Source organism: Dasypus novemcinctus, chromosome 14, assembly GCF_030445035.2.
Source record: "Dasypus novemcinctus isolate mDasNov1 chromosome 14, mDasNov1.1.hap2, whole genome shotgun sequence".
Classification (NCBI taxonomy): domain Eukaryota; kingdom Metazoa; phylum Chordata; class Mammalia; order Cingulata; family Dasypodidae; genus Dasypus; species Dasypus novemcinctus.
The window spans coordinates 73649687-73662688 of record NC_080686.1 but is presented as its reverse complement, the minus strand read 5'-3'; positions in this window follow the sequence as shown (position 1 = coordinate 73662688).

Genomic DNA, 13002 nt, shown 5'->3' with positions numbered 1-13002 from the left:
AAATATACATATCCAGGAACCACAGCATACTCTAATCAGAAAAAAATACAAATAAACCTACTATTTATAGGCTTATTCACATAATATTCAGAACACCAAATACCAAAGATAAAGAGAAAATTCTGATATCTAGAGATTCTAAAGGTATTATCACCATATAAATAGAAAGGACACGGACAAATATGACTTCATTACTAAAATGCAATTTTTGATGTTTTTTTTTTGTGAATAGAGTCCTTACCCCTCCTTCTCCTTTTTTTTTCATTTTCTTTTGTCTCTGAGTATTGGCCAGGGGCTGGTGGTGAGGAGGGAGTTAGGCACTAGAAGCAAAGAAAGAAATGGCTTTGGGATATTTGAGATGATCCCTAACATACTGTACCACTTGCTTTTACAATGCAAAAACTGATGATATAAGTATAGTATGGTGTGCTTTCTGCCTAGTGGTAATTCACCTTTGTTTGCTATGTTAAAACTGTAAATACAACAGAACATTAATAAATGTCTGTTGTGTAGTAAAAAAAGAGAGAGAGAGAGAGAAAATTCTGAAAGCAGCAAGGGAGAAGCAAAACATCACTTCGAAGGAATGTCCAATAAGACTTAGTATGAATTTCTCTTCAGAAATCAAGGAGGCAAGAAGGAAGTGGTCTGATATATTTAAGGTAGTGAAAGAGAAAAACTGCCAGCCAAGAATTGTTTATCTGGCAAAACTGCCCTTCAAATATGTTGCTGAGCTTAAAATATTCACAGATAAACAGAAATTAAGAGATCTCCTAAAAAGAATACAGATCTGCAGAAAACACTAAAAGGAGTTCTACAGACATAAAAGAAAAGACAGGTAAGAGAGGCTTGGAAGAAGGGTAGAAGGGAAGAATATCAGAAAGAGTACCCAAAAAGGGTAAAAAGACAAAAATAAGATACAGCATATGAAAGTCAAAGGATAAAATAGTTAAAGTAATTAATGCCTTTACAGTAATAATATTGAATGTTAATTGTTTATACTCCCCAATCAAAAGGCATAGGCTGACAGAATGGATAAAAAATATAAGTCATCTGTATTAACCAGCCAAAGGTGTGCTGATGCAAAATACCAGAAATTGGTTGGTTTTTATAAAGGGTATTTATTTGGGGTAGGAGCGTACAGATACCAGGTATAAAGCATAAGTCACTTCCCTCACCAAAGTCTCTTTTTCAAGTATTGGAGCAATATGGCTACTGATGTTTGTGAGGGTTCAGATTTCCTAGGTTCCTCCCTTCCTGGAGTTTGCTTCTCTTTCCTCTGTGAGCTTACTTCTGGGGCTCCAGTTTAAGGCTTCAGCATCAAAATCCAACATCAAAACTCAATCATCAAAAACCCTCCAACTCTGTCCTTTGCCATGCCTTTTATCTTTGAGTCAATGCCTTACTGGCACAAGAGGTTAGCATGATTACTTAATCAAGCAAACCTCTGAATCCAATATAATCTAATATGCCCAGAGGAAAAGATCAATTTACAAATATGATCCAATATTCCTTTTTGGAATTTATCAATAATATCAAACTGCTACACCATCCATTATGCTACCTGCAGGAGACTCACCTTAGACACAAGGATGCAAATAAACTGATAGTGAAAGGTTGGAAAAATATAGTTCATGCAAAAAGTAACAAAAAGAGGTGAGGGTAGCTATATTGGCATCAGATGAAACAGTCTTTGAATGCAAAAATGACATACTCAATGGTAAAAGAATGAAATCTTTCTCTCTAAGGTCTGAAACAAAACTGTCATGCCTACTGTAGCAGTCTGATATGGTGATGAATTCCAAAAATAAATATTGGATTCTGTTTGTAATCTGGTCTGTACCTGGGCATGATTAAGTTATGATTAAGGCTTTGATTAGGTTACCTCATTAGGTTTTTGATGTTGGAGTTTTGATGTTGGAGTTTGATGCTGAAGCTTTAAGCTGGAACCCCAGGAAGTAAGCACACAGAGGAAAGAGAAGCAAGTACCAGGAAGAGAGGAACCCTAAGCCTAGCAAGAAGCAAGCCCTGGAAAGAGAGGAACCCTGAACCCAGAAAGAAGCAAGACCCTGGAAAGGAGGAACACAGGAAGCCTGAACTCTTGCAGTCATCAGAAGCTATCTTGCTCCAACATGTGAAAATAGACTTTTTGTGGGAAGTAACTTATGTTTTATGACCTGGTATCTGTAAGCTCCTACTCCAAATAAATACCCTTTATAAAAGTCAACCAATTTTGGTATTTTGCATCAGCACCCCTTTAGCTGACTAACACACCTACTATTCAATGTTATATTAGAATTTCTAGCCAGAGCAGTTAGGGAAGAAAAGGAAACAAAAGACATCCAATTTGGAAGGAAGAAGTAAAACTTTCACTATTTGCAGATGTATATATAGAGAAAGTCTTGAAAAATCAACAACAAAATTATTAAAGCTAATAAATGAATTCAGCATAGTGGCAAGGTACAAGAACATCAAGCAAAAATCAGCACTGTTTCTATACACTACTAATGGACAATCTAAGGAGGAAGTAAAAAAAAATGTTCATTAAAACAATCAAATATCTAGGAATAAATTTAACCAAGTATATAAAAGAACTTTACTCAGAAAACTATAAAACATTGCTAAAAATAATCAAAGGAGACCTAAATAAATGGAAGGACAGTCAACATTCATGAATTGGAAGACTAAATATCATTAATATGTCATTTCTACTCACAATGATTAACAGAGTCAATGCAACGCCAAACAAAATTCCAACAACCTACTTTGCAGAAATGGAAAAGCCAATTATCAAATTTATTTGGAAATGTGATGGGCCCTGAATAGCAAAAAAAAAAAATCTTGAAAAAGAAGAACAAAGTTATAGGACTAAAGTACTCAGCTTTTAAAGCATATTACAAAGCTACAGTGTTCAAAACCACATGGTATTGGAACAAGTATAGGTATATTGACCAATGGAATCAAATTGAGAGTTCAGGAAAAGACTCTCACATTAAGCCAATTGATTTTTATCATGGCTGCCTGTATTAGCCAGGCAAAGGGGTGGTGATGTGAAATACAAGAAATTGGTTGGTTTTTATAAAGGGTATTTATTTGGAGTAGAATCTTATAGTTACCAGGCCATAAAGTATAAGTTACTTCCCTCACCAATGTCTACTGCCATGTGTTAGAGCAAGATGGCTGCCAACATCTGCAAGGGTTCAGGGTTCCTGGGTTCTTCCCTTTCTGGGGCTTGCTTCTATCCAGGTTCAGTTCCTCTCTTATCTCCACAAGGAGAGCTGTAAATTATCAGGAGAATGGCTTGTTTCTCTTCCTGGGGCCTTTTCTTTTTCCTCACAACCATGCTCCTCTGTGCTTACTTCCCAGTGTTCCAGTTCAAAAACTCCAACATTAAAATCCTAAACTCCCTTCTCTGCAGTGTAGTTTCTCTGTGAGTCCCTGCTCACCAAGGGGACAGGGACACAACGTCCTACTAGCATGGCCCAATCAAAACCTCAGTCATCATTTAATCAAATAAAAGTGAAACCTTTGAATCCTATATAATCTAATATGCCCAGAGGAAAAAAGCAGTTTACAGACATTATCTACTCCCCCCCACCCAATTTCCTGTAAGCCTATCATCCAGTCTCTATCTGTCTGAGACAGCTTGATTTGCTTAATTCATAACAGAGAGGTCATGTAGTATTTGTCCTTCAATGCCTTGCTTGCTTCACTCAACATAAGGCCCTTAAGATTCATCCATGTTATCCCATGTGTTAGTACTGTATTCCTTCTCACAGTTAAGTAGTATTCCATTGCATGTATATACCACATTTTGTTTATCCATTCATCTGTTGATGGGCATTTGGGTTGATTCCAACTTTTGTCAACAGTGAATAATGCTGCTATGAACATTGGTGTGCCACTGTTTTCACTTCTGAATATATGCCCAGCCCTGGAATTCCTGGGTCATATGGCAAATCTATAGCTAGTTTTTGAGGAACCACCAAACTGTCCTCCAGAATGGCTGGATCCTTTTGCATTCCTACCAGCAGTGGATGAGTATTCCCATTCCTCCACAACCTCTCCAACACATATAGTCTTCTGTTTTTTTAATATCTGCCAGTCTAATGGATGTAAGATGATATTTCATTGTAGTTTTGATTTGCATTTCCCTAACAGCTGGTGATGTTGAGCATCTTTTCAGTACTTTTTAGCAATTTGGATTTCTTTGGTGAAGCATCTGTTCAAATCTCTTGCCCATTTTTTAAATGGGTTGTTTGTCTTTTTTATTTTTGAGATATAGGATTTATTTATATATGCTGGATTCCTTGATAAACTCCTTTGAGATGCAGAAGGCTTTAATTTTGAGGGGCTCCCATCTATCTATTTCTTAGGTGTGAAGTTCATGAAGCCATTTCCTTTTACAAGGTTCTATAGATGCTTCCCTACATTGTTTTCCAAGGTCTTTATGGTCTTGGTTCTTATATTTAGGTCTTTGATCCATATATTAAATTGATTTTTGTATAAGATGTGAGGTTATAATCCTCCTTCATTCTTTTGCATATTGATATCCAGTTCTCAAAACACCATTTGTTGAAGAGACCATTCTCTCCCAATTGATTGTGCTTGGTGACCTTGTCGAATTACCCAGGTCAGGTAACAGGGAGGTGAAGATGGTCAAGCACCACATCAGGCAACCAAGAGTGTCTACAACTGCAACCTGGAGAATTGCATCCATCAGTCACGTGGGATCTAAGCCCACTCTTGATTTAGAGGTGAAGTGGACATCACTATCCTAGGGTCTGCAGGATGGAGAAATAAAATATGGATTAGAGTGGACTTACTGATATTCTACTATAGAACTATTATGACTCTAGCAGTGGAAGAAACCATATCACTGATATGGCCATGGGAGTTGCTGAGGGCAGGGAAAGGGAAGAAGGGGTGTGATGTGGGGACATTTTTGGGACTTGGAGTTGTCCTGAATGATATTGCAGGGACAGATGCAGGACATTATATAACCTGCCATAACCCATTGAATGGACTGTGGGAGAGTATAAACTACAATGTAAACCATAATCCATGCTGTGTAGCAGTGCTCTAACATGTATTCACCAAATGCAATGAATGTGCCACAATGATGAAAGAGGTTGTTGATGTGGAAGTTGTGCGGGGCTGTACGGGAACCTCTAGCCAAATTTACTGTTAGTAACAGACTCAAAAGAAACTGTAATTATATCCCTAGATCCAAGATGATGACTGAATAGCCAAGGTATGTACAGCATAACTTTATAGTTACCTAGATAGCTGAAAGTAAATACCATGAAATGGGTTGGCTTAACAATGGGAATTTATTAGCTAACAGTTCTGAGATTGAGAAAAATGTCCAAAGCAATACATCAGCAGGGTGATGCTTTTTTCCCAAAGACTGACTACCGATGATCCTGGACTCCTCTGTCACATGGCAAGGCACATGTGGCATCTGCTGGTCTTTCCCTTCTCTTACAGGTATCCTTGCTTCCAGATTCTTTCCTCCATAGCTTTCTCCTTCTTTGTATGCATTTCATTTTCTTACTCTAGGCCATCCTTAACTAACATAACCTCATCAAAAGGTCCTACTTACACCTACAGGAATGGATTATCCTTAAGAACATGATATTTTGGGATACGTATACTACTACATACATACATACAAACCACCACATTCTACCCTCTGGACCCCCAAAAGACCTATTCTTTTTATATGCAAAATGCATTCCTTCCATCACAATATCTCAATAGCCTTAAACCATTTCAGAAACAGTGTTTTGTACACAGTTGCATCAAAACTGTTTATAAGTCTGGTCTGTCCTGGGGCATAATTCCCCTCAGTCTGGGGACTGGTGAAACTTAGAGAACAAATTGTCTGCTTCCAATATACAATGGATAAACAATACAGTGAATTTCCATAGGAGAAACTGAAGAAAAACAGCAATCATGTGTTCCAAACAATTCTGAAACCCAATAGGGTATACTCCATTAGATTTCAAGGTCTGAGAGTCATCTATAGAACGATGTTTTGTCCTCTGGGCCTAATAGAGTGCCAGTTCTGCCCTTTTCAAGTGTTTGCACAGTAATCATGCTCTCCCCAAATACTGTGCTGAAGGTTCCACCCTTGTTGAGCATTGGGAGGTGTCCAGGCCCTAGGTTTCACCATTACTAGACATTTGGGTGGTGGCCAGTCTCGAGGCTCCACACTCAACAAACATTGGGGAATTGAACATACTCTCAGCAATCCCCCAAACATCTGAGAGATCTGGGGAGGTAACACTCTTTCTGAATAATGGGCAGAAGACCCACCCTTTCCACATGCCAGGACATACTCTCCCTTTCCACACATATGGTTGGGCTTACTCTCCTGACCTGAGAAGATATCTTTGGTCCAGACCTCAGCTTTCATGATTCTGCCTTTGAAGTCACTTTTCCTTTAATCTGCCCTTTTCCTGTCCCATTCTGTGCAAGCTGGCAGTGGTTCCATGTATACAGGCCTCTCAAAAACTGGTCAGTTTCACAAGTAGTACAAAAGATTCCAAACCATCAGATGAAAGAACCTTCCACAAATCCTTTCAGGAAAAACTGCATTTCCAATCCTGACTTGCACTGAAATGGCTGACTGATTCCACGTTCAGTTAAACCCTTCCATGGAGCACTCTTCTCTGGGAATTCATTTTCTAGAAGTTCAGAAATGTCCAAATGATTGATTTCTGTTTCTTTGTACCCAGGAGTTCAGTTCTCAGTTTATCCTTTTCCTCTTGCATTTTGCTATAAGTCACAAGAAGAAACCAGGCTGCACTTTTCATATTTAGTTTGGAAATTTCCTCAGCTAAATATCCAAGCTCGTCACCTTCAAAGTCTGTCTTCCATCTAATATCAGAACTCAATTTTGCCAAGTTCTCTGCCTCTTTAAAGAAAGCATCACTTCTCTTCCAGTTTGCCATAACACATTCATCATTTCTAAGTCCTCAACAGAAGTATCAGTGTCTACATTTGTAGCAACAGTTTCTTCAAAGTAATCTAGTCCTCTTCTATAAGCACATCGCAAGTCGTCCAGTCTCTACCCATTACCCAATTCCAGAACCATTTCCACCTTTATAGTATGTGCAAGAGCAGCATCCCACTCTTCTGGTATCAAAATCTATTTTAGTTTACTAGGGTACTAAAAGCAGATACTAAATGAGTTGACTTAACAATGGGAATTTATTAGCTTACAGTTTTGAGGCTAAGAAAAAATGTCCAAATCAAATCCAAAACAAGGTGATGCTTTCTTCTCAAAGACTCTGCTGGAGATCCTTGATTCCTTTTCCACATGCTAAGGCACTTGACTGCTTTTCCTGGTCTCTCCTTTCTCTTCTTGGTTTCATTGATTTCAGCTTCTTGTTTCTATGGTTTTTTCTCTCTTGTTCTACATTTCATTCTCTTATAAAGGACTCCAGTTAAGACCTACCATGAGCCACACTTCTATTTATCAAAAGGTCCTACTTATTAATAGGTTTACACCCACAGGAATGGATTAACATTAGGAACATGATTTTCTTGGGTACATACAATTCCAAGCTACCACAATAACTATGTTTTCCAGAAAAGTACATTGTAAGGAATGATGTGTTATGCAGTTCCAAACTACCACAATAACTATTTTTCCATATAAGTACGTTATATAGAATGATGTATTGGATATCCATTATGATTACCATGTCTTTACTCTGATTTATATGATCCCCAAGACATTTTTATTGGTGCAAGGCAATCGATAAGTAATTGATAATTTTGTATTACTAGTAGAGTTTTCTGTTTTCTGAACCTCAAAATATGAGAACTTGACTTTGAGCTTATAGTGCCCTTATAGAGATATAGATATTTAAGACTCCTTACTCAGGAGACCTCTGACTGGCACTTTCTTCTCATTCTCTCTCTCTACCACATGTTTCTTAATTATAAATCAAGGATATGGACTTTAAGCACTTTAAACAAATTTCAAAAAAATTATTTTACAACTCAAATACTGTAGTGGTTTTTCATGCAATAATAGTTCTAAAATGTATTGCATAATTGGACATTTATTACAAAGAAGGCCAATTCATATGAGCATAACAAAAGCTAATGAAAAAGATGTTTGAATAATAAAGTTACAGAAAAGTAAAGAATTTTAATATTAACTTATATTAAAATATGATTAAAATTGAGGCAAACCTCATCATTCATTTCTTAGTGTTTGACCAAGGTATTAATCAATTGTTATATAGCATTTTTATAACTAACTTTAGTGTAAACCAGTATGTGTTGTCTTTTATTGTTAATAAATCTCAGAATATCAATAAAAATCCTTCTGGCTTTTATCTTGTTTAACCTGAGCATTAATGGAATATGAATTGATATTAAATGAACAGATATTTTACTTAAACTAAATTGAATGTTACCTTAACACCATGACCGTAATATTAATGAAAAATTGTGCTACTGAGCTTCTTTAAAGTAAGGCTTATGAGAAATGAGTTTGAACGTAGAAAATACTATCCAATTATAACAAAGAGGTTGTTTTCATTCACTTCCTCCCTGGCAAAAAAAGGAAAGGGAAGGGAAGGGATGGGGGAAACTATATCCACATCCTTCTTATTTAATTAATGATCCACTTTTCTAAGTCAGCTTCAAAGACCCAGATCTCAGGATGCTCTTTTTCCATTTAGACATGGGGAGTAGTTAAGTCTTTCTAACCCACAGAAGCAAGCATAAGACTGCATAAGGAAAAATTTGTGGAGAGGAGTCATAAGAAGTAGGCCCTGCATAAAAATACCCAAGATAAAACACATTCACTGTAAGTCAATAAAATCTGGAAGGAAGAAATCAGTAAACGTAAAAGTTCACAAATGCAGGTTGGAGCTAAGTTGAGTTATTAATGGAAAGAATCACCTCTGCAATGTGCCTTAAAGGACCTAAAGACAGGAGTTTCTGGGCAAGTTATTACATTTTTCTTAATTTTGTTACCAGATTTTATCTAGGTTCTTGGCTACACTGCAGAAATGAATTTCAAGAGCACATCGGGTGAGTTAGGCCAGTAATTTATTCAGGAAGAAAAATGGGAGAAAATAACAGATTAGGAGTCCCAGGAAGAGTGGAAGGGGGTGAAAAGGGAAAAAGAGAGCTGATTTACAAGCTACAATTCCCCATTATAGGTTATAAATGCCCGGGTTTACTTGCGTGGCCACGTGGCAGAGGAAAAATGGTGAGAGTGGTACACAGAGGGAAGAAATGGGTCCAGAGGCAAGAGAGCAGGGTGAGAGAGCACTCAGGCCTCGTGGTCTGCTTTATAAATGATTAATTATTCCACACCTTTGCTAATGGCAGGGAAGGGGTTCCAACTGTTGCTATTTTGATTGAATGCCCCACCCATCAATTCTCAGTGAGGACCCAATGATAAAGTCCCTAGGAAACATCTGGGGCTTTTCCTTGCATCTAGAAGAAGTCTTTGTTCTGGATAGCAGAATCATAGGGGTGGGGCTTTTCCAGCACCCACCTTTTGGGTTACTGATGTCCACATGGACTTTCTATCAGGTTCCAGATCCATCCACTGATTCCCTATCTTACTAACCTGCTTCATTATGAGTTTCCTCACCTATTAAATGAAAGGGCTAGTGACATTTACCTCATAGAAATCCTTGAAAATTAGGTTGGGTTATATGTGTAAAACATTTAGCTGTGACTAGCACATAAGTGCCCAGTAAGAATTACCTATTTAAACCACAGCCTAGGAGATGTAACCTCCTAAGGAATTTCACGTAACATCTATAAAGGGATCAACTGACTCATTTAGGAATAAGAAAACCACTAGAAGCAAGTGGAGTGGATTTCTGAAGAAATTTAAGACAAGGATTGATAGAGTCCTAGAAAGGATCCCAAAACAAATTGAAGGCATTATCTAGGGCAAGCCCCTTTTGAATGTTAGTTAATGAAGTGTTAGTTAATGATTCTCCAGAGCCAAAATATGTGAGCTTTATTCTGCACTTTTCTGTAATGTCAATATCTACAAATAGCAGGAATTTCAAAGCTTGTCCCTGGTCTTGTGTGTCTCGGCAGGAACGCACCAGGAGAAATACTCCATTGATTTAATGAGGTCTTTATTTTAATTTCCTAACTCTACTCCTTAGTTTTCTCTTGGGAAATGCATTTATTTGCTATTTTAATGGATCAATAAAGAAAATATCATTGAGTTAAGCATGAATTTCTATAGAATTTCTAACAGTTCTAAGGTTTATGGAAAGCACCTTGAGCCTTTAAAGATTTTTTTAAAAGATTAGTGCTGAGAATCAACATGTGAAAAAGTCCTAGTATAATGTTTGGAATTTATAACAGAAATATAAGCATGAAACCTATTCATTTTGATACTTAATAAACACTTATTGAGCAGCTGGTATATATAACATTATTGGGACCTACAAGGAATTATGGAGTTGATATCATTTCTCTAGAAGCACAATGAACTTTTCTTATTAACATAGCTTCTTAATTTTTTCTACAATGCACCATCAAATTCCCTATTCATCATTATTTTATATAACTGATAAGAAAAATAGAAAATATCAAAATTAAGATAAATAAAACATAAATCTATGAAAATGTCATATAAATGTGATGCTATAAACCAATAAAGATGGCTTCTCACATTTGGGTCTCAGAAAGTTTACTGTGCAGTAGATAAAGTCCTTAGAGTAACGATTCTATTATAAGAAACTAGAAACAGCTTCATAGACAACAATCCCCCATTTCTCACTCTGAAGATATATCTGATATCCAAGGACACAGTTAACCTTTGACATAATGAAGAGAGAAAATCACAGATTATATCCCTCTTTTATGTATATTCATAGCACTAGCCAGGAACAAAGACATAGCCCAGTGCTATGTCAGAGAGTCAGATAAGTAAAGGCAAATATATTTCTCAGTATTTGATGGTCTAAAAATATTCTTGGGTTTTTAGCTGATATAAACATTTACAAAGCTTTTAAACTAGAATGCATGATAATTTATTTGAACTACCAGAGATCTCCAAATATTTGCCTTAGTTAAATGATTTTAGCCCCGATGACCATTATATCACAATTGACATTCTAATATGTATAATAAATAGAATGTTAAAAATAATTTCTATAGAATCTCTAATTTTACACATGAAAAATGTATTTTAGAGAACTCATCTCCTTGAAGAATGATGGAGTCATGTCTTTGGATTTACTTAGCTCTCATCTATTGCTTGTTTTGCAAAAACAAAACACTAAACTGGGGGAAAGGTCATATGACCAAAGTCCGCTTCACAGTCTCCTGTGGCTCATATTATAAGGCTACTGATTGCTAACTTCATCAAATTTCGATAATCACCATTTGACAACCCCAAATCTATGTACTTGGGAGGGGAAGCTCTTTTACATTCATTTGATGACTATGGCTCATTGTTTCCTTTTTCTAAAGTACACATTCTACGAAGCCTTAATTGTTTTATAGGTGGAAACAGCAAACTGCCCAAAAATGGTCAAAGATTATATCCAATTCAATTCTATATAGTACATATGGAAACTGTGGCATATTTTTTTCAGGATTTCAAATGCCATCTGACATTCTGAGGAAAGCACACTGATCTGTTAGGTTATCGATATAGTGAATGAGGCTGATCTTACAAGCTCTAACTGCTCAGACATTTGGCTTTAAACATCTCTGGAGGTGTAGAGGAACTAAAAGTTTTTTTAAGGTGTGCATATGTATGGTAGGATGGGTAAAAACAGGATAGGGTGGAGACAAATATGAGGATAATCGAGTAACCAAACATTCTTTGCTTCCATGTTCTACCTTAACGTAAAGTTGATTTTCAAGCCATTCTAGAACTAGTAAGATATTATATTTCATGGTCTCTCAACTAGAATGCAAGCATAATAAGGGCAGGGGATTTTGACTATTTTGTTTACTCATATAGCCACAGTCATATAGCCTGGTAAATAGAAGGTATGCAATATATATCTGTTGGATGAACAAATTAATTTTTCATCATTTTTTCCATAATAGAATTTGATCTCTCTGGCATAACAGTAAGTATGAGGAAGACCTTTTAAAATAGGGGTTAAATGTAATTGAGCACATAGAGAGGCTTGAGGTTGCAGATGAGATTTAATTAAGAATACATCATTGCTCCAAAAGAAAAATCCTCAAACCAACATTGCAGCCAAAGTAGCATCTGTATTATTACTTGTGTGTAACTGGAGAAGCTATGATATTTCCTGGCAGCAGAACTCGAATTACCTTAAATGCATTCATGAATCTGGCTGAGTGTTGTTTCCTTACTTTGGATAATCTATCCTGTATCTCCCTGAGGTGCCTGCAATAGGCTGAATAATGACCCACAAAGATATCTAGGTCTTTTCCTCTGGAACCTGTGAGTGTTACATTGTATGGTATAATAGACTTTACAGCTGTGCTTCAATTCAGGATCTTAAGATGCAGAGATTATCCCAGATTATCCATGTCGACCGAAATAAAATTTCAAGTGTCTTAATAAGAGGAAACTATTGCTACAGAAGAGAGAAGGCAATGTGAAGGATTTGAAGATGCTATGCTGCAGGCCTTAGAAATGGATGAAGGGGCCAGAAGTCAAAGAATGCAAGGAATGCGGCTGGAGAAGCCAGAAAAAGCAATGAAATGAATTCTCTCTTACAGTTTCCAGAGGGAGCATGTGACACCTTGATTTCCCAGTGAAACTGATTTTGAACTTCTATCCAGGATAGTAAGAGAAAAAAACATATGTTGTTTTAAGCCACCAATATTGTGGCAACTTGTTACTGTAGCCCTAGGAAAGTAATACAACTATCAGGGTAATTTAGGCAACTCTTTTAGGGTAAATCTGTGAAGAAAGGGTTTTAAAAGGGTCAAATATTAACAACAACAAAACAAATGCATGCCATGAACTCTTGAAAAGCGAAAGATAAAATGAATTCGATTTTTAGT